We start from the raw sequence: 21562 nt of genomic DNA on the forward strand, positions 1-21562 counted from the left end.
ATAACTAAATTTTATTCAACTCCTCCATACTAAGAGAACCAGACCTGCATGTAAAGAGAATTTAACATAGATCTTGAATCCTTTATTTAAAAAATAGGCCTAACTGCATGTAAGGAATGTGGGTTAATAATTCTCTTACGGATAAAGTATAGAATCTTTTTTTTCAAATAGCATATATGCAGAATTACATTTTCAATGCTATTCAAATACTGTTTCTCATGAAGAGTATACTCTTATCCATATTTTACACATTTGTCTTCAAAATACTATAATCATGGAGTTCCCTTAAATGGAATTATGCAGGCATTTCTTTTTGTAGCACAAGTTAGCAAATATATCATCAATGTGCTCCTTTTATTGTAAATGATAAAAATCAAAAGTTGATTCTTTACATTAAAAAAATTTGATTATACATATTTATATAACCTGTATCCAACATTTCTTTGTCATTTGCAAAACCAAAGAGTTTCTCATTGGTTCCCTCCCCATTATTACTAAAATGATAAAATTTTGACTTATGCTATATGGAAAATCATGTGTCATCTGAGATACTTGGGACATCCACTTAAATATTATTTCTAAATGTTCTGTGATCATTTGATAGGTCACTTATAGATATTTTTTAAATCACTCTTTGGAATATTCTCTGTCATCTGCCTTTGCTAGTTTAGAGAAAAAAAATCAATCCACTCTCTAATGTCAGCATAAGACACAATGTGTCCATTTCTATTTCTCATTTTTTTTTTCATCAGTAGGACAAAAGCCTCCACAGGAAGTGGGAGAATGTTTCTGACATTCATGGCTCACAAAACAAAGATTTCAAAGAGCTGCAGAAGGTTATGTTGATTAAGTAGAGCCATTTTCTGTAAGTGGATTGCTGAAGCAAATAAAATGTGTAGAGGTGGTCCAGGAGTGTTCTGTCAGTGAGCAAGGAAACCACACTCGGCTTGCAGGTTAGAGGACACAAATACAATTAAACATTTGTGCTGTGTGCTTCCCTGTACCATTCTGGAATTTTCCAAGGCACAAAAAATGAGTAACTGTCTTAACATACTGATATAAAAAAAAATGTTCAAGGAGGTATACTTTAAAATATATGAAAATGTAGAGATGGCACTGTGAGACAATTCATGTAAAAAATTGGTAATACAAAGTGAGGGCACAAATTCTGGTAGAGTATCATAAGAAATCAGCAGATTCTCCCGTCTGCTAACTAGCATTAACCTCAAGCATGACAATGACATCTCTGCCTGATCTTTAATGTAAAAACAAAACAAACAGACAAACAAAAAAGAAAAAAACATAATATACAAAGATAAAAGTCACTTGAAGGGGTCTTCAAAAGACAAGGCCTTAAAAGTTTACTTTCCTGCTTCTAGCACATTGGAACTTAGCACTTTGCGTGCGGCTTAGATGAAATGGATTCTGTAAACATTACCACCTTTGTATTGAAAGCCATATAGTAAATTATGTTTCCAGAGGAAGCTAAGAAGAAAAGTATGCAATTGAGTGCCTCTGAGGTTCTGGGGTTTTATAGGATGTTACTCTTCACAGGCAGCAGCAACCCACGAGTATGAAGACTTTACTGGTCAAGCTGTAACTACCCTTAGAACTGTAGATTAAGTCACATATAACCGAGTGTTGCCTGTCCCTAGGGGAGAATCCTGAGAGTAATTATAACGGTAAAAGAAGTGTAGCTTAAAGATAAAGCAAGGTGATTTTTCATATTTATGAAGTACTTTTAAGTCAGTGGCATTTTTCTGGATGAGCCGCTCTTAAGTCCTAGTTCGCATACTCATGGGGAATTTTTAACATCTAAGAGATCATGTTTACATCCATGCAGGAAAAAAAAAAACATGCCTCTAAAAGTCTATCTTTAAAACTAGATCACACATAAGCCAATGAAGTTGTTTATGAAAAAACTGATAAATATTTATATACTTGTATTTGTCTAAATTTTCTCTTTAAACCATCTTGTGTATTTAATTTTTAAGAAACAAGGAGAAAAATTCAAGGGGATTTTTATTTGCTTGTTAAATGTGGCAATATTGTACAAATGATGTTAAAATGAAAGTAATAAATGAAGATTCTGAGCAAAGAAATTGGGAAATAAAGATGACTATAAAATAATATTTTATGAGAGCATTTGCATACTTTGGCATAGTAAAATGGCATATGTGGGTATTAGAATACAGCGTTTTTATTAAAGACTATCATTATGGGAGGAAATAGCTGCAGTTTTTCAAAGTACTTTTGACTTTCTGTAAGAGTAGCAATTTTCTCCAAAATGGGTTCCAATAGCCATGTTAGAAGCCGGAATGTAACAACTTTTCTTGGCCACGATCTCAGGAATTTTTGCAAAGTTTCTTGTATTTCTAATGGTGAAACAGCATCCCACATAAAACTAATTACATGAGAAAAGACAAGACTTACTAGTTAATACTAGTAAGTATTAACTGTATTCATGAATGGATGCAAAAAGTGCAGCCCTGGCCACACAGGAGGTGCCAGTTTATCAACCCTTATTCTGCTCGTAAGCAAGCAGTGCCTGCTAACTTTGACTGTACTCAGTTGTTCATCGGCACATTTTACAAACAAGCGACTTCCTCAATTCTATAATTAAACACATAAGAAGTAACTTTATAATGTTTTTGTTGTCACTAATAGGAGTCAATGAATAACACCCTAGTCCGTAAAGGAAATATAAGTGAAGTTTTATGAAGAACAAATAACCAGAAAAATGCATAAAAATTAAATCAGGCCAAAAAAATTCTACTTTTCTGAAAGAATTGCAAGACTAATGGTAAAGGATACTATGTAATTAGTATACTTTGATTTTTAGTAAAACTCCAATTCAATGTTTCATACTTCCATCTTTCCAAAATAATTCAAGTTGGCTTGAAGAAAACGGTTTGGAAAACATTCAAAAGTCTTAACAACAGGTAAGAATAAATACCCACCATCAGAGTTGTAGGAATGATTAGGTGCCAGAAAGGTTTATTTCGATATTGAATTTCAGTACTTCATGACTACATAAAAAGTAGAACAAACAATATACAAATAAAAATCTAAAAGGGAAATAACATGGGAGGTGCCACATACAAGAAACAAGAAAATTGCCCTCTGAAGGTAAGATAGAAAATTACATAAGAATTTTTAAAAATGACTGATATTTAATGGCAGTGTGAGTCTAAAAGAAGTTCAGTACAACTAACAGAGATTTGTGATACCATCAGTCACCAAAGAAGGTTCGACTGCATCTGCTCTATCAGAAAACATGGTCCCTATTCATATTGCAGTGATCAGTAGGTAATGGTGGCCACAACTCAACTCCTGCACCTAATTCTCTGGAAACAAGGCAGAAGAGGGGAAAGAAAGATTGTTAGAGTCACAAAACTCAGAAGCCTGCTGTGAAAGTGTGTCTCCCAGAAACAACATGAAAACTACATCCATGGCACTTCAAAAATATGACTGTCTAAACAAGAATGTTATATTTATATGTTCGTGTGTGTGTGTGTGTGTGTGTGTGTGTGTGTGTGTGTGTGTGAATGTGTATGAAAGAGACAACAGACATGACAGGGAATATGAATATGAAGCATGGAAAGGATTATAGGGAGGGAATATGGGAAGATTTGGAGGAAATAGACATGGGAGAGATTGTTTGAAGAAAAAATAAGAATGGGTTATATAATTGTATTTCAATTATTATAATGAATTAATGAAAAATTTAAAAACATTTGGATCTATTACAAAAATACTGTGCCAAAAAAACCTGACCAAATAATATGACCAGCTAGGTAAATGCAATTCTATAAGCAGCGGTTATGGAAACTGTTTAATGTATTATTTTACCAATGTTTATTTCTCCCTCAATATCCACAGATCTAGATGCAGGAAGAATTCAAGTTCCAACAGTTTAACCTGCACTCTGGTTTTCAATACTGTATTCTACATATTAAAATGTACATCTTTATGAAGTGCCTTAATGCCTTCAATTCTTCATCTTCTCTATATGGATCATACTCAGGTAAATGTTTCACTATAACACAGCTATTCTTTGATGATGAATACACTTAAAAGGCCCTTCTGAATCCTGAATGCAGTTGAAGCGCATATTTGTAATATCACCTACATAAAAGGCTATCATGACGGTAAATCTTCTGTAAGTGCCTGTTGGATTATCTACAGCATAGCCTCTCTTTGCATCACTACAAATAATTGAGAGTCGATTGTACATGTCTATAAGGAGAGATAAATAGGAGGACAAATGACTCCCTTTAGAAGATTATTACTTAACTCTGATTTCTCCCTATCTATCGGACAACTCGAAAAATTAGAGAGAACTCAAATCACTGAAACAAAAGTGCTCTGATGAAAGCAATGAATTTATCCACTTAGGAGGATGAACTAAATGAACTAAACCATATAGTGTATATATATGACAGCCACAGGAAGCTCCACCAGGCAACAAGTGTGGAGGGAGAATCCCCAAGGGAAAGGAAGACCTCTCCATGAGATCAGTGTAATTCACTTCTGGTTTACATTCTCACATAAAGAAAATTACAATACACCAACTATCTGAAAATGGCTCCTTTACAGAAATTGTTCCTACCAAGTTTAGCTAAACCTGTCTTTTGATCCTGCTGTACACAATAAATCCTATCTCTTTCTTTGTCTGCATGCAATAATGCCAACTCCTTGTTGGCATTAACCTTCATTTCTCTGCTCAATACTATATAATAAATATGCTGAGCAACCCAGGTGTTGGAATTTCTCCATAAGAACTCCCAGCCAATCTCAAATCAGCTAATTATATTTGCATATCTATCTATATATCTGTTTGCCTATCTTTTCTTAATTAGTAGTCTTGTGGCTAGAATGTTTCTGCCATGATGATAATGGACTAATTTGAAACTGTAGGCAAGATCTCAATTAAGAGCTTCCTTTCATAGAGTTGCCTTGGACATGCTGTCTCTTCTTAGCGATAACTAAGTCCCTCACCCCCGTAGTCAGGTCCATCTCTGAAGGTCATGCATGGGTATGACCAAATACAATGTTATTTTTCGTAAGAGGATATTAAACAGGTCTGTTAGATTCGTATTGAATCTCACCAGAGCTGCACATAGGGAACTTCCCGACTCCCCTTCTCTCCACCACATCTGATTCAGTATATTAAAAAAGAGTCTATAACGCTCTTATCTGACAGGACCCAGACTCAATCAAATTCATACACTCAGATTATTTGGGGGACAGAGGCTAAACAAAATGACTCAATTTTGCTTTGAGAATTTAAACGTAAAGATGTGAAAATGATTGTCATTCATGTTCTCTATTATGGTAGATGAAAGTATGCTAAGAAGTAAGTAAAGATAATGATGCCACGTGATGGGGAGAAATAGAAGTAACAGGAAAGCAATGTTCACATAGTCTTCATATTTCTGACTTAATGTTTTAAAGCTCCTATCACACATATGCCTACAGAATAACTTGTCCTTGACTAGAATGAATTGCTTTCATGAAACTGCCACAATTTCCCTGTCTGTTCTAACTAGTTTAGTTCTCTCTACTTAACTTTATGTATAAAATAACCAAGGATTGAGATGGCTAAACTGATTGCCTAGTATCAGATGACACATAAGTAGGTGGTGAAAAGCCTAAAATTGGATTTATTTGAGGACATTGTCAGGAATCTAATCTTAGAGAATTTCTAATAAACCTACTTCACTTTTTATCAACTCAGATAGAGGAAGAGAGATAAGGCCAAAGCATTAAAGGAATTATATCTTCTCTTTCAAATCTAGAAATTTGGAAGATAAAAAATATTGTAGGAAGTCCCATCTAGTAGCATTCTTAAATCTGGTGTGCAGTATCTACACAACAAAAACCACTGCTTCCAATGAAAGAACTGCTGGTCTCAAGGAGACACAAGCGTATTTAGATTCTGCCCATACACTACTGGGTAGCTTGCCACTAGTGACAAACTAAATCAGTTAGAGATGCATCTTTCTCTTTAACACCTGTCTCAGGATAGGCATGGACACACGCATTCTTCAGGAACAGTATATGCTTCCATGCAGACTCTACAACAATGGTTTCTTAATAATCCATTGTTAATTGTTGGGGCGGCAAACTTCATTAGAGAAGTTTATCAGGCCGCTGGTTATGATATCCACACTACATGTAAGCCTCTATAAGCCATTGATATTATAACACACTAAATAAATTCACAATATATGTTTTATGTGGCTCACAAAAACATCAAGAGTCCCTCAAACAAAAGGAAATAAAGTAGAAACGCAAATGACTTATACTGACATAAGGATACTACATAAATAAATGTAAACCAACCAAAAAACATCACTTATGATAATGTGATTAATGTCACCAATCCCTAATGACATTCTGTCGTTACAATTCTTTCTTCAGGAGTTTTTGCCGTACCACATACCATGGTTCCTGGCATGTAGTAAGTGTTTAACAAATGTGTTGTGAATTAATAAAACCCTATGAACAGTTTTCACTCTGCTGGGCTTCTCTGAGACGTTTCCAGCAGCTCAGCACTCCATACAGTCCTCACAGCTTGAGAGGTGAAAATTTGCCCTCTCACTAAAACTTCCAAATGGGGGTCTAAAGAGCAGCTTCTTATTCTTAGCTCCTCTGTCCAAATGCTTGCTGCTTCTAAAGATGCTTCTGTACATTCTTTAGAACTACTTTCTTACACAACTCCATCTTCTTAGGAAAGGAAGCATCCTATATACATTTTAACTGTCCCAGAATCAGGTGCCTACTCCTGTCCTTGAACCATTTGTTCAATTTCTCTAAATGTTACTTTCTTGTCATGTTTTAAAAAAAATCAGTAATATTACTTCATAGAACTACTGTGAGGAACTCAACTGTCAAATTTTTATTTGGATATATTGTTTTGCTTCCCTCATCTCTGAGGGAGAAATGAACGGGGATCTCTCTAGCTAAGTAGTTGGAAAAAAAATAGCCATCAAGCAAAGTAAACCCTGTAATAATATGCAAAAGAGAAACAAGTAACAAAATCAAAGGATTATTAAATAATTTAATGGTTAGTAGTATTCTGTTATGAGCAACTTACTGTGGGGAATTATTGACCTTGTAAATCACCCCTGAGGAGGCATGGCTTGGCTATGCTCATCATCAAGATTAAACAGCATCATTAAAACAACACTGTAAAGAGGTAGCCAAGCCAACGGTTCTGGTAAGCACACAACTTTCATGTGATGAAAAGACTCACATATACTTCAAATTTAAAGTGTCACAGAGTCAAGAAACAGTGGAAATGGGATTGAATCCCTGACTCATAAGCCTAGTATGGTAGTTGAGAGTATTAGGTTCAGTGACATACTTCTTTTTCGTTGCTCTAATAGCTTTGTTTCAATAAAACCTGTTTTCTTTAAGGAGCAAGAACATGGTGGTTATGAGGGAAATTCAAATCAAACATACAAAAGGTACATACCTCATGGGAACTTTATAATGCCTAACTAACACATTGAGAAAGCAAAGTTATTGCTAGATTTGTTTCAAAATAATTCATCACACTCCTTTCTTTTTAAGTAATTGTTAATGAATTAAAGCATGTTGAAGTCTTGATTGTCAACTTGACATAATTAAGAATCATCTGGGTGTCACATCTTTCAGTGTTCCTTTGAGGGTGCTTCAAGGGTTGGTAACATTCTGAAATCTCTGATACATTGAGAGACTCAAACATTTAACATTATGTTGGGATATGGAAATAAGGATACAGGACACCTAATTGGAAGAAACACATCATAGGGGCAAGTCCTGGGATGCTGTGTCTTCTCCTAGGTCCTTTCTGTTACTTCTCTGCTCTGTTTCCTTTCCACTGAGACAAGAACTTACTCCATATCTTCACTGTCATGCTGCAATGAGGCCTCTGAAACTGAGAGCAAAATCAACCCTTTCTCACTTAGGCTGTTAATATTTTATCATGGCAGCAATAGCATTAACCCACTAAAGACATTTTTTATCTTATTTTCTTTAGCAGAGAATGCAGAAAATAATATCATCAACAAATTTTAAGGGGAACTCCTGTTCTCACCCCATTCTTATTTTTATGCATATCTTTTACCCTCTCTATACAATCTCTGTCTTTCTCCTGTATAAGAATATTTTAAAATTATTTTCAAATTGAGAGTATTGAAAACCCTAAGAATAACTTAAAATTAGTTTCTAGATTAATAGCTTAGTACCATCATCCCTACTATTACTTAAATGATTCTACAAATGTATAAAAGAGTGCACGAAATGCAATTCTTGCTACTATATATCCACAAAAGACTAGTGAAAAATAACTTAGAATTTACAGTGCTAGTGAAAATGTCTAGGTGTTAGAAAAATCACTGTGTCAGGGTAAAAAGAAAATTATTCATGGATTAGTTTAGAAGAAGGTGCATTTTGTAATATGTAAAAGAAACCTTTTTTCCTTCTAAAGTCTTCAGGTTACTTCCAACAACACAGCAGAATTTTGGGAGCTCCACAAGAGCTGGGCAGTGCTGTCACTTCCTGTGTCTGCAGGTGAGCAGCCTTGTGACATTTCTGAGAAGTTCTGCAAGCTCTCACTGCTGCCACCAGAACAGCTCTTTAGCTGGGAGGGATGCCTGGTGGTGGACCTGCCTCTAAGTCTTCCTTCTTCCTTCCCCCAGCCCCCAGCAATTAAAAAGCACATACTATTTCACTTCCAAATGGCATCTTTATTCTCAAAAACAAACAACCCCCCAAATAAAAACAAATAAACTACTGCATTCTTTCTCCCACAGGGTGGGATAATAGGCTATATTTTTGCAACATGGTGTGTGGGCATTAGGTAACAGAAATGAAGAATTTTTTTCTGTATTTTTTGTGACTGAATCTATGTTGGTTCTTAAGTTTTTTAAAATTCATATTTGGGTTGTGTTTTGTCTTTAATAAATCTCTCATGCTGCTTCAACTTTTTGCCGTTCACATCTTTTAAAATATTTTTTGTTTTTGTGCAGCATACAATGCAGAATATAAAGCTGCAAGTTATGCAATAATTCAAGACCCTTTTTGCATATAAGAAACTGAAATCATTAATTAACAAAAAAAAAAAACAACTCATGGAAAATTTCCCAGGATTGTTGGTTTTTCTAACCTATTGTTAATATCCCCTAAAGCAAAGGCTATATAACACAGAAAACAGTAAATGTAATTGAGACCATTACCAGTTTGAGGGTTTCTAGACTATTTCTCAAATATGTTTGTTTGTACACATGTGTTTGAGATGACTTCTTTGATACTCAGAAATTGACACATCTTCGTTCCGACCACCACTCCCCTAGTATTGTACCGAATTCCTTACTTACCCCACCCTGCCTGTGAGTCTTATGGAAATAGCATGGGTTATCTTTTTTAAGTATAAATCCAATTATTTTCCTTTCCTGCCACAATTAATATAATGTTTTCTGATTGTTTTAAAAAAAAATAAAACCTAGCCTAAAGGGACTCAGGGATGCCTTTCTCATAAAATACTTCCCTTGCAAGCCCAAGTACCTGTTTCTATCCTAGAACCCATGTAAAAATGTCATGCTTGTCACAGAGACTTTAATCCCAGCCCTGGGGAAGCCGAGGCAAACAGATTTCTGAGGCTCAATGGCCAGCCAAACTAGCACAATTTGTCATTTCCCAGCCAATTTGATGTTACCTCAAATGAGGTGGACATCATTCCTAAGAATGACAGCTGAGGTTGTCTTCTGGCTTTCAGATATACACTCACCAAGATGTACATACATACAGGAACATGCACACAGATACACACAAACACACATGAACACACATAGTAAAATTTAAGAATCCGCCAACCAAATAAATTAGCCTACTTTAAAATCCTCAAGTCACTCCAAGCTGCTTTGGGTGTTCTATGTTTCACACTATGTCCCTTTGAGTCAAGCCCTCATTATCCCTCTACTATGACATTCCAGTTGCAGTGTATATATAACCTCCCAGCCACCTATTCTGGACCCCTTCAGTCTAACTTGGTAGGTCATTAAACTTCTATTACTTTATTTCTTTACATGCAATTCTGACTTCTAAACATTTTCCTATAGATAGGGCAATGGCTCAGACAGTAAGAGCATTTGGAACATAAACATGAGGACATGAGCTTGGAACCTCAGTACTCAAATAAGATCTAGAGTGCCACACTCAACATCTGTAATTCATTAGCTTGGAAGGTGGGTGGGGCTTGATCGAGTCAAGAGGACAAGTGAGACAAGCTCCAGGCTCAGTGAGAGATTCTGTGTCTGGAATTGTGTGTAGCGTGGTAGAGCAGAGTAGCTTATATCCTCCTCTGTCCTCTGCACACCCATGGGTACACACACACATCTTATCAGCTTATTTTATTGATGTCATTCTGATCCTTCTAGTTTCTTCTGAAATTTGAGTTCCTTTTGAGCAGAAATACTGTCCATTAAAAACTCCAGTTTATACTCAGAGGTTAATGACATACCTGATCCATACAAATGCTTAATTATTGCCCCTTGCATGAATTACTTTGAAATAAACCATATTTGTATATTATAGACATCTGAGGTTAATCTAGTAATCAAACTGTAGTCATTTACTCTATACTATAGATAAGAAAACATTAGCAGAATTTTTGACACCACATTAGTTCATTTTAGTAGTAGCTCCGAAAAGCATTGCTGAATAAATCTCTTAGACTCCAGTGGGAATGTGTGATCACTCGGAACGCTCTGGTTTCTGAAACAACCAAATTCAAGCATTGGATTCAGTTAGGTTTTACTAGCACTGACCATTATATAGAGAGAGTATTTAGAATCATCAAATGCTCCAATTAGTCCTACAAAGGATATTCTTTGATAATACTCTATTAAATCTTATATGCCTTTGTCTAAACTTAAATCAGAAGAATAAAGAAACATTGTTGATTAGAGATTTTAAAGATAAACTAGGAAAAAGGTTTTGTCAAGTCCTGAATCAGTCTGTTTAATTAAATATCAGGATTCTGGAAGAGCAAGAATAAAAATCGTATTCCTTTGCCACTATATGTCTACATGAATATTAATTCTGCAAAGAAAAACAAATAGAAGAAGAAATTATAAGCTAATAACTGTATACAAACACTGACCTGATTTCACATTTAAATTAACTTTAAAAGCCACATTTTAATGACTAATTTCATCATATAAGCATTTAATGTTGTTGGAGCTACAAAGTACAGCATATAAATCAAATAACTATTTAGGATTCTACTACACACTTTTGAGAAGAAAACCCAGTGAACAATTAACCAAGTTTTGAATTGGCAATTAGTTATTACTTTTTATCTTTCTTGTTACACTGCCTCTATATTCAAGTTTGGGAATATGGTTTTTAGACTTGTTTGCTTCCTCTGTATGAAAGAGGAGGTATATTTTATAAACCAAAGCCTGGTGAATATTTTAATTGCTCTGAAATATCTTTCTTAGATTGCTTAAAGCAAATTCATAAAAGATCTGCCTATCAAACATCTACTAGAACTTCTCTATTAAAAGTTGGCTGTCTCTGGAAAAGTGTGCTTGCTAGGCTCCCAGACCTGGTCCAATGTTTGAGCTCTGTTTGCAGCTGTCAGCACTTCAGGAAGCTGCACACGAATGAATGAACCCATTAGATCACAGTCGGTCTGGGAAACTGCAGTCAGTCAAGAAGTCACGTGCTTTGATTGACTTCACTGCATATAAACCCAATGAACTCTGCTGTAATGATAAAACCTTCAAGAAACATAAATAAAATGCATTTCAATATACAATATATATTCAATTCATAAGACTATTATTTGTAATCATGGCTATTACATTAGCTGTTCAGTCCTTTATATTAAATTTCTTGAAATCTTTTTGATGCATGGCAATTTTAATAATTCTACATATTCCCAAGAGAGAAGCTTATTTTGAAAAGAATTCCCCAGAGGTTTCTAACTTTAAACAGACCCCTGAGCTCTCTGTAGCTTCAAGGACAGACAACTCAGGCTGGCCTAGCTGTAGAAATATCTTACTGGGAAACTTGTTCAAAATATCCATATACTGACTCCCTTCTCCTCATGGAATACCAAACTCGGGTGCTCACTGCACCCTACTACAGAAGCTCTATAACTATATTGAGTACTTAACAACAAACAAGACCAAAACTCTAATAAACTGATCACCCCTCCAGAGATTTGGATTTAATCCTTGTGGTTTGTGCCAGCCTCAGATTTTTACATTACCCCGTGGAGTAAAATGCAATCCGCAGCACCTCTTCTGATAGAGGAGAGAATCATGACTTTCTATAAGGAAATACGGTCTTGGGTCTTATTGGTTTTCTCTATTCTTTCTCTCCATAATTTTTGGAGATTGTTTTCAGTGATTAAAAATAGTTAATTGGCATCCGCTACACTATTTCCTTTCTGAAACCCTACCTTAAATAAATACCATGTATATCTTATGATGCTGTGGTTTTCTGCACACTTTTAGTGTGTCTATTTAACTTTAAAATCTACTAATCAGGGTTGGAATAATAACTTCTTTGGTAAAATGCTTTCTAGGCAAACATGAGGATCTAATTTAGATTCCAAGTAGCTACATTAAAGAGCCTGGCAAATATGTGCCGATAATCCTAGCACTGGGGAGATGTATAGGATGATCCTTGGTGATTATTGGGCAGCTGGTGGAATCTAATTAGTGAGTTCCAGTCCCACTGAGCGACTCTGTCTCAAAAACTAAGGTAGATAGTACGTGAGGAGGAACCACATTCTACACATCTTATGTTGTAGGCACACACACATACAGACACACACACATACACGCACACACACATCACAGCACATGATGTACACACATACCATCCACACTATTCTATTTAGCATGGAGCAAGATTTCATTATAATTATAGGGTTTGATTATTTTTTTTTAGAATCTAAAAAATAGCTATTGTGTTTCTTATGAGATTAAAAAGGGGAAAGCTGTAAAGATACAGTAGATGATGCAGAGTCATGTTAAGACCAAAGAGTGGCAAATGCAAATATCTTTACAAAATTCAAGCATAGAATCCTAACACCACTCTTCTTGGTCATTGTAGGTTGTCGCAGGAAAAATTGTAAGTTTCAAACCATCATCCAGTTTCTACATCCATACTCACTGATTTCCTTGAAAGATTTTGCCTTGTTTGCTTTCTGCTAGTGTGATAAAGCATGGACCCAAACTAACTTGGAGAAAAAAAAAATATGTAACTTATGGATCCCTGACACAACCCATCCCTGAGGAAAGTTAAGGCGGGGATTCTAGTGGCAACTGGATGCAGAAACTGAAGCAGAGACCACGGAAGAACAGTGATCACTGGTATGCTCTCTAGGCAAGCTCAAATATCTTCCTTTTACAGCTCAAACCCACCTGAGTAGGGATGGGATCACCTACAGTGGGCTAAGTATTCCCCATCAATCACTAGTCATGAGAATATCCAGCAGACATGCCCACATGACGATCTATTGGAGGTAATTCCTAAATTGACATTCCTCCTACATATGTCTAGACTTGTGTTAAGTTCAAAAAAGTTATCATTGACTCACTACTCAGTAATAATGTATTTGGAGGGGAACAAACCTACCTGAAGTCTTTTATCTCTCTGTTTTTTTCCTTAACATTACTGGCTCCCAAACTATTTTATATGTCTCCTGTAAAGTGAGATAGTATCCCAAGTTCAGAACAACAGGAATAGCTGAAAGATACCAAAGTTTAAAAATCTACTCATTCAAATATTTTTTAAAAGCGGTGATTAACATATTTTTTCAAAACACAGAGTTTTTAGACAGACTAAAACAAACCCATAAAATATATTAATAATGACTAAGTTTAAAATGTGTAAGGTTGAGGATGATCTGAAAGAAATTGGGGGAGGGAAGGAAATATGAACAAAATACATTGTATGAAATTTTCAAAGTCTAGATAAAAAATTTTATAACATAGTTTTTGGTTTTTGTCCTCTTTTTTATAGTGAACTTGATGTATTTTTATAATAAGAAAAGATTTTAAAGCATATTTTCAATGTTAATGAGGCAAATCAAAATGTATTGAGTGACTAACTCAGAACACCATACAATGACCTCTTTTTAGATCACTGAAAGAACATTGGCAATGCCGAGATTCATCACTTGGAGTCTGCTTGTCTCTTAATTGCTTGACAGAATCACATGTGATCCTCACTTTAGTTCAACTTCAATGCAGGAGCCTCTGTGACCTTGTGACATTGGTCACTGTGTAGAGTTACTAACTATACTTTTGGGCACCCTTCCCCAAAACTGTATGAATTTTGTCATCCCATGTATACAATACATATATATTTATACATGTATATATATATATACATATACATTTATATATATTTATATGTGTATTGTATACATGTTACAATGTATACAATGTATGCATATGTTAACATATAGATATATTAATTCATTTGATTAAAATGTCACTATAACTGTAGCATGGGGTAGTAAGACTAGTCACATATAAACTAAGTCTTATTTATGTGTCAGATCTTATACTACTGTGTTAAATGCTGTTCAGCTCTTAAAATAAAAAGTTAGAGGCTTATAAATAAAACACCTTCTGCTTCCTGCACATTGGATTTATTCTTACTTACTGTGGTATTGAATTCACATTTCTCAAAATATATTGGACCAAAAATTGAAGAGATTAGAGATATTCTATTTTTTCCTGGTATTTCTTTGTTCATAAACCAGAAGACTGGCTTTGCTTAGGGAAGACATACAGTTTCCAGGAGGAGAGTTTCAAAATGTATTTCAATATGCAAGCATAGCTACATGACCATATTGTCCCCATATATTTTTCTCACATAATACTTCCCGATAATGGTTTCTAGTCTCTCCACTCTTACCAGGTCTTCTTCATCTCCCCTCTCATTTGAACTTATTCCCTATCTGTTTCTTATTAGAAACAAAACAGACTTCTAAATGATAACAATGAAGTAAAATAAAATAAAACTTGTGATCTACTTTTCATTCCAATTTTCATTCTATGTGCTGATTTAATAGTCTATAAATAGTGAATGAAACTGTCTCAAAATTTTAAGGCATTAATAAACAATAAATTCACTTATGAGATAAATTAAGGGAAACTTCAATGATACTGATTCTAAGGAGTTAGCATATTTTCTCATCTTCTGTTTGTTCAACTAACAAATGTGGTTCCCAGTGACATTTCCTCATAAAAATATCTTACATAGTTCATTTCTAGAAAGCAGGAGGCAGAATTTCAAATAGAGTCTCTCACAGGGGTAAATCCATTGCAATGGTGTCCTGCAGAAGGAATTCTGTAAGGATGAAAGTGTGACAATTTACATACTGCTTATCAAGTACATATCACCACACCATAGGCTCTCAGATATATTTGGTGATTTAAGCTTAATAAAACCCTTATGGGGTAGGAACTATTAACATTCTTGTTAATAGATCAGAATTACTTTTCTTCATTCACGTGGGGAAGAGAAATAAGAATAGAACTAAGAATACATGCTGTGAACCTAACCAAATCCAAAGATCCATCTATTGCATAACACACTGCTTTGAAAGAAGTGCATCTTGTGAGTGTGTGTGTGTGTGTGTGTGTGTGTGTGTGTGTGTATTCAAGTAATACAGCAAAAATTAAGAGTGAATACCAAGGAGCTATCAGATCTTTGATCTTTGCTTGATCCCCTATTAATTGAAATGTGAGTCAAGGCATGAGTCACATGGTTGTACTATAATTCTTTTATTATTATATTATATTTTATTGTTATTTATATTAGGTGGGAGAGTTCATGGTTACCCTTTTTTAGTACATTGGTATACAATCATGGAAGCATTTTCTTATTATCCTTCCATTTGCTTTCATATGAACAATAATCTTTTAGCAAATATGTGAGTCATTAATTATCTAATAGATAAGGCAAAAATCACTTATTTCCCCAAAATAAATTATGCAAGTTATCACACTGTTACTAATCATGGTCCAATTACAAATTGGTAATTGAAAAATGAAATTTGTTAGTCCTCAAACAAAGCTCTCTACAGAGGAAAATAAGCCATGCACAAAGGTCTGTTATTCACTTCAAATTTTTATAAATAAAACATTGTTGACTATTTCCATTTCATTTAAATAAACCAGAAAATAGGACAGAAAGTTATATAGAATTGTACAACCCAAGGAAAGCTTCTACGAATCTCTTGCATGTGTTCTACATAAACATCAGAGCATTGTTAATAGAAAACAGGGACCACGTTTCTTCTATAGATGCCATATATTCACCGGCCCTTTAAGAATGATTTTTGCCATTCATGAATCAGCCTGAGAATAAAAAACAGCAAGATTTCCAGAGCTCTAATTTGAGATATTTTTTTTAAGGTACAGAGCCATTGACATTTGGCTTTGTGTTTCTCTATGCACCAGAGGCTTGTAGCTTTCAAAACAACTCTTGTGCATTATTCCCTTACTTATTAAGCTGATTTTATTGAACTTCTTCTTGGAAGATTTGCTAGATGCCAGATTCTCTCCTGAGATCCATTTCTAAGAAATTCATAAAGGAGGTGATAATTTTAGATGGGCAAATTTCAAAAAATTCTAGGATTTGAAAATATTCCCCAAGGATGGCATGAAGCCCAGGAGGCAGTATAGAGTTGATTTGGAATTAGTGTGCAGGAGATACAAAGCCAATAGAATATTAATTATTTTGTGAGAGAAATCAAAGTTCAGAGAATAAAGCCTGTGGCTCCACTACTATTGCAGTTGTTTTAATTCGAAACAGTGTGGGTCTCAAAGTATAGATCGTTTCTGTATAAAACCCTAAAGAAAGTGAATTTAGTTCTAATGACAGGATCACACAGAGGAAAACCAAACATATTTCTACACGTCATAATATTTTGACAAAATCTGAAATATTCAAGGAAAGAAAAAGAGAAGAATGAAACAGTGAAAAATGTCACAGTTCAAAAAAAAAATAAGCATGTGATTTCCAAAACGAAGTGAGTTATCCTTTACAAAAAGGAGTTCAGGTTTGGACGCATACTAAGAATTAAGGGTTCATCATAGTCGTCAACAGAATGTTACAAAAGAGAAAGAAATTGGAGAAGTACGTGCTCAGGAACCCCTAGAGTTTGTAGGCCTGGTAGGGCTGGAAGCTGTGCAGCTTTCACACAAGACAAATCATAAGCTTAAAATTTAACTAGAAAGTGCATGGCAGCTACGAGATCCCCTGAATGAATTTGTTGAGACTATTGAGCAACAACTCTCATATGTCAGTTAATACTGAACACAGACAGCTTCATCTCAGGGGTGAAAACAAAGTTCAAAGGACCGTTTTGTTCTTCAAGTAGCAATGGCAGCTTATAGATCACAGATTTCCTGAAGATTGTTTAGATGAATGAGCAAGTCTTGAACTGGCATGGTACATGTTTCACCCAGCCTCTCTAGTCACTGGCCATTTCTCATAAAACATTGTATTATACATATTTAGACTCTATATTTAGCATCTACAAAATAATTCTATGGCTTGAACAATAAGCCACCAATAACAACAATGAAAGAACAAAGTAATATAGGATAAAGAAGTTTGGATGATTGGGGTGCAGACAATGAAGATACCTAGGATTCTAATTCAGAGAGGATCTTAACTACCAGCACCCGTCTCCTTAGCCTCGCTCCCTTCCATACTGATCACACTTCCCATTCTGCATTAATAGTGTCCTCACTTGCTATATTTGATTCTGGAATATCCCCTCAATGTGCAGGTGTTGAAGACTTTGTTTCGGCCAGTTCTGCTGCTAGGAGTGATAAAATCACTGATCAGGTACAGCCTGACACACGAAGTTATGCCATTGTGTGTGTGCCTATCACGGGTATACTGTGACCCATGTTGACCCCAATTATTTTTGTCAGTCATTGGAGGTAAGTCTTCACTACCATACACTTATGTTGCATAGTTTTGGTACAAGCCCAAAGCAACTGTGCAAGTGACCACACATTGCAACTTCAGAAACTACTAGTCAAAGTAAATCTTTCTCTTTTATGTCTCTGTCTGAGGTATAACAATATCTACCTTTTACCTCCCCATAGGGGACACACTGGACTGAAGACTGGACAGACTCTAGGTCAGAAGGAAATGGATGAAGGTGTTATGGAAGGAAACCATTACTGGAAAACAATACTTGGTTAACAATGGAACTAATCTGAACAATGACTTGGATCCCCAGCTGATCGCTAATAAATAGTGATGGAAGAAAGTGATTTTAGAAATTGTAAAAGTAGTCAGCTATTCAAAAAAGTAGATGCTTCGTAATACCAGCAAACAAAGGTATAATGTAGTGCATTGATAGGATTCAAATGATGCTTCAAAGATAAAGAAAAAGGTTCCTAAAGAAAGTACCTAAGTAGGTGAGAAATAACTAAAAAAAAGTGTACCCAAAATGCCAAGCAAAGATAGTAGACAGAATCACTGCAATGCACAGACTACCTGCTCAGGTCAAGGTGGGTTTATTTCCTAGAGATTTCTTAACCCATAGAATCGACTAAAGCCTGGCAGGCCCTGCTTCTAATAGAAAAAGACAGAAACAGTCCTGATGCTCTTACCCTAGATGAACATGGAGGACCCTGAGAAGTGGCTCTAGGTAGTCAATGGAAAAAGTTCTCTGTCATTTTTTAAACCAATAACAAGTAAAAATTTATTCTTTTCAAAGACCTCTGATACAGTTTGACATATGAGAAGTTTCATCAGTTTTAAAGGACAATCCTCACCAAACAATTTCATTACAACTTCTTAACATGTTTTAAATAAAGGTTATTGTAAGATATACAAATCCAAGTTATTAAGGTGTATACCTATAAGTGATAAGGGTGTGAGGAAGAATGCACGTTATGCAATTTCTATACTTTGCATTGTGCCCAAACATCTGTCCCAGTAATTCTGTTATAAATATGCTGCTATTTATACATTGTATATGTCTAAAACTTATGTTTTCACAAACTCAAAACATTCTTGTGAGTTCCAGGGAGCCGAATTGAATGATCCACCCCTCTCAGTTCCCTGGTTCTGATTTTTTTTCCTAAACTTAACTTTTTCCTATGCTCTATCAACACCTTGCCAGGTACAAGAGATGCTGGACAGTTTCACACCACAAATCCTGGAGAAGAGTAAAGCGATCAGCTACCCACGGATGTGACCAGCATTCAGCTTTCTCAGCCTTCCCCACCCCAAGAAAGAATTCAATGCCCAGAAATAAGCAAGCAGCAGTCATGAGAATCTGCTTTTGAAATTCTTCCAACCTGCTATGCCTAACTTTTCACTTTTTTACTGCAAGAGAAGGATGGGGATGTTGTAACCTGCTGGCCTGGTCGGTCACGTGTTTACCATGTTCCTTTAAGAGACAAACCCTGCTCACTTCTAAACTTCCCTCTTCTGCTGAGGCAAGTGCATCCCACCTCCTCTCCATCCCATGTATGCTCTCTCTCTTTGTCTATTCTTCTCCTGGAGAGGCAGCTTCTGCTTCTTTCCCTTATCCCCTACTATCTTTCCTCCCCTTTTCCCTTCACTTTGCCCTCCATAGTCCACTAAAAAAACTCTATAACCCAGCTCTCTCTGCATGGTGTATCTATCTGTCTCTCACCCAATGCTGTCTCCCACCCGCTCAGGTGGCCTGTGTCATCCCTCATGGGACCTGCCAGGGGTCACCCTGTGTTATGAATAATAAACAGGAATGAATGTCCCATTTGAAATATGTACTGTCATCAATGCATTGGCATTTTACTTTGCTGCCATTGGCAGTAAGACTCAAATAATAACATATTTGCAATCTGCATGTAACAGTCATAGATAGGAAGTAAAGATTTCTCCAGGGACATGAAAATATGTTCTTCTTGCTTTCTTATAAACTCTATCTTATCTGAAAACATTAGTTTTAGCTCAAAGGTAAAGTCAATTTAAAATACTCCTACTTCAGAAGACAAATATATATAGCTTTCTTTTTTTTTCTTTTTTCCTAGAAACACTAATTACGTTTTAACATTCCTCCCCCTTCCCTCCCTTCTCTTTTCCTCTCTCTCTCTTTCTCGTGTGTGTATGTGTGTGTGTGTGTGTGTGTGTGCGTGTGTGTGTGTGTGTGTGTGCTTCTTGCCATAGTTATAAGACTGGGGACAATTAGAAAGGTTAGCTATAGTCGTATCTATACTGTGTCAGTATTGTTTTAAAGATAAGGGTGACCAAAAAGATTCCCATCTCCAGAGAATCTGTGCATGTAGCTGATAAGAGACATACACTATAGCTTTACAACAGTTGTTTGATTGGGAATGGATGATTATTTCCATTTTAAAGTGAACTTCTAGCAATAAATTGTGCATTGATAGTTTTCGCTGACTTGAAGTAACTTTTTAAAAATTTTGGTTTGGTGTTTGTGTGTCTTTGTGCATGTTTGCTATAAAGCCTAACCTAAGGTTGCTGTTTCTGGAGGTCGAAATGATAGTGCTGCTGTCTTCACTAAATTGTTTGTTGCCTCAATGGATTCTATTGCAATCACCAGCATCCAAATATGGGAGCATAATTTAATGAAGGGACAACGGAAGTCAAAGTCCTGAACCTTTTTCTGTTCTTAGTCCTGAGTCTGTCATGTTGCTGTAATGCCTTAAGACACTTTATTTCAACTTACTACTTGTTTTGGTGAAGACACAGAAAACTACTTTTCCTGTCTTTAAGCTGATGGTCTTCTATAGCCTTAATTACTCTCTAAGAACTTATATCCCTAAAGTGTTTTCACATACATATTCAGAAGAGTGCTCTTTTTCTGCATAGATTCACTAAATGTACTTCACCAACCACAAGTGTCCACTAAGGCATCCGTCCTGATGCTCAAGGGAATGGCCAACCAAATGCGTGATTGAAATGCAGAAAATAAATGAAATGCAAGAGGTAAATACCAGAGCAATGAAGGCCAAAGAAAGCAGGAAGAAGAAATCATTTGGCTTGAGAATAAGTGTAAAGGAAGATTTTTATAAGAAACATAAGCCTTGAGTAAATACAAAGAATCTCTTAAGCATTTCGATAACTAGGTCCTTAGTCCTTAAGAGTCATTAGAACATTTTTGAAGGGTCTTTATTCTCAAGGGAACGGGGCTTTGTTTATTCTGCTTATTGTAAACCACAGCTACAGGAGAGCCATTTGCATTGCTAATCATCTTATTCCAGAATCTGCTGACATTTTAGTGCTGTGCATGAGATGTGTGGGTGAGTCAATTTTTAATCACTATTTGTTTATCTAGATTTGGTTACAGGGCCAAGGGATGAGTGCCTGATTGGCTAGTCTATTAGAAAATCAGCACTTTGTACCTGGGAAGGTTATGTGAAGAATGTTAATGTAAGGCCTTGTATTAATTATATTAAGGACTAGAAATAGAATGTATAAATGAACTTTTAAAAAATAATAAAAGACCATCTCAATGTGTGGACATGGTACTTGATAAAAATATAATTATTAGATGAAGATA

The 21562-nt window shown here is 35.6% G+C and overlaps 1 protein-coding gene and 1 long non-coding RNA gene across 4 annotated transcripts in view; one reads left to right on the forward strand and one right to left on the reverse strand.

Moving 5' to 3' along the window:
* The window catches only part of Erbb4 (erb-b2 receptor tyrosine kinase 4), a 1055862-nt gene that overhangs the window by 653267 nt on the left and 381033 nt on the right, over window positions 1-21562 (reverse strand). The window lies entirely within an intron of this gene.
* On the forward strand, window positions 3889-19765 carry LOC142836702 (uncharacterized). The gene is made up of 3 exons (XR_012908158.1): window positions 3889-4027; window positions 13221-13379; window positions 19175-19765. It is a non-coding gene; the product is annotated as an uncharacterized LOC142836702 (long non-coding RNA).

The sequence above is a fragment of the Microtus pennsylvanicus genome, chromosome 17, assembly GCF_037038515.1.
Source record: "Microtus pennsylvanicus isolate mMicPen1 chromosome 17, mMicPen1.hap1, whole genome shotgun sequence".
In the NCBI taxonomy this organism is placed as follows: Eukaryota; Metazoa; Chordata; class Mammalia; order Rodentia; family Cricetidae; genus Microtus; species Microtus pennsylvanicus.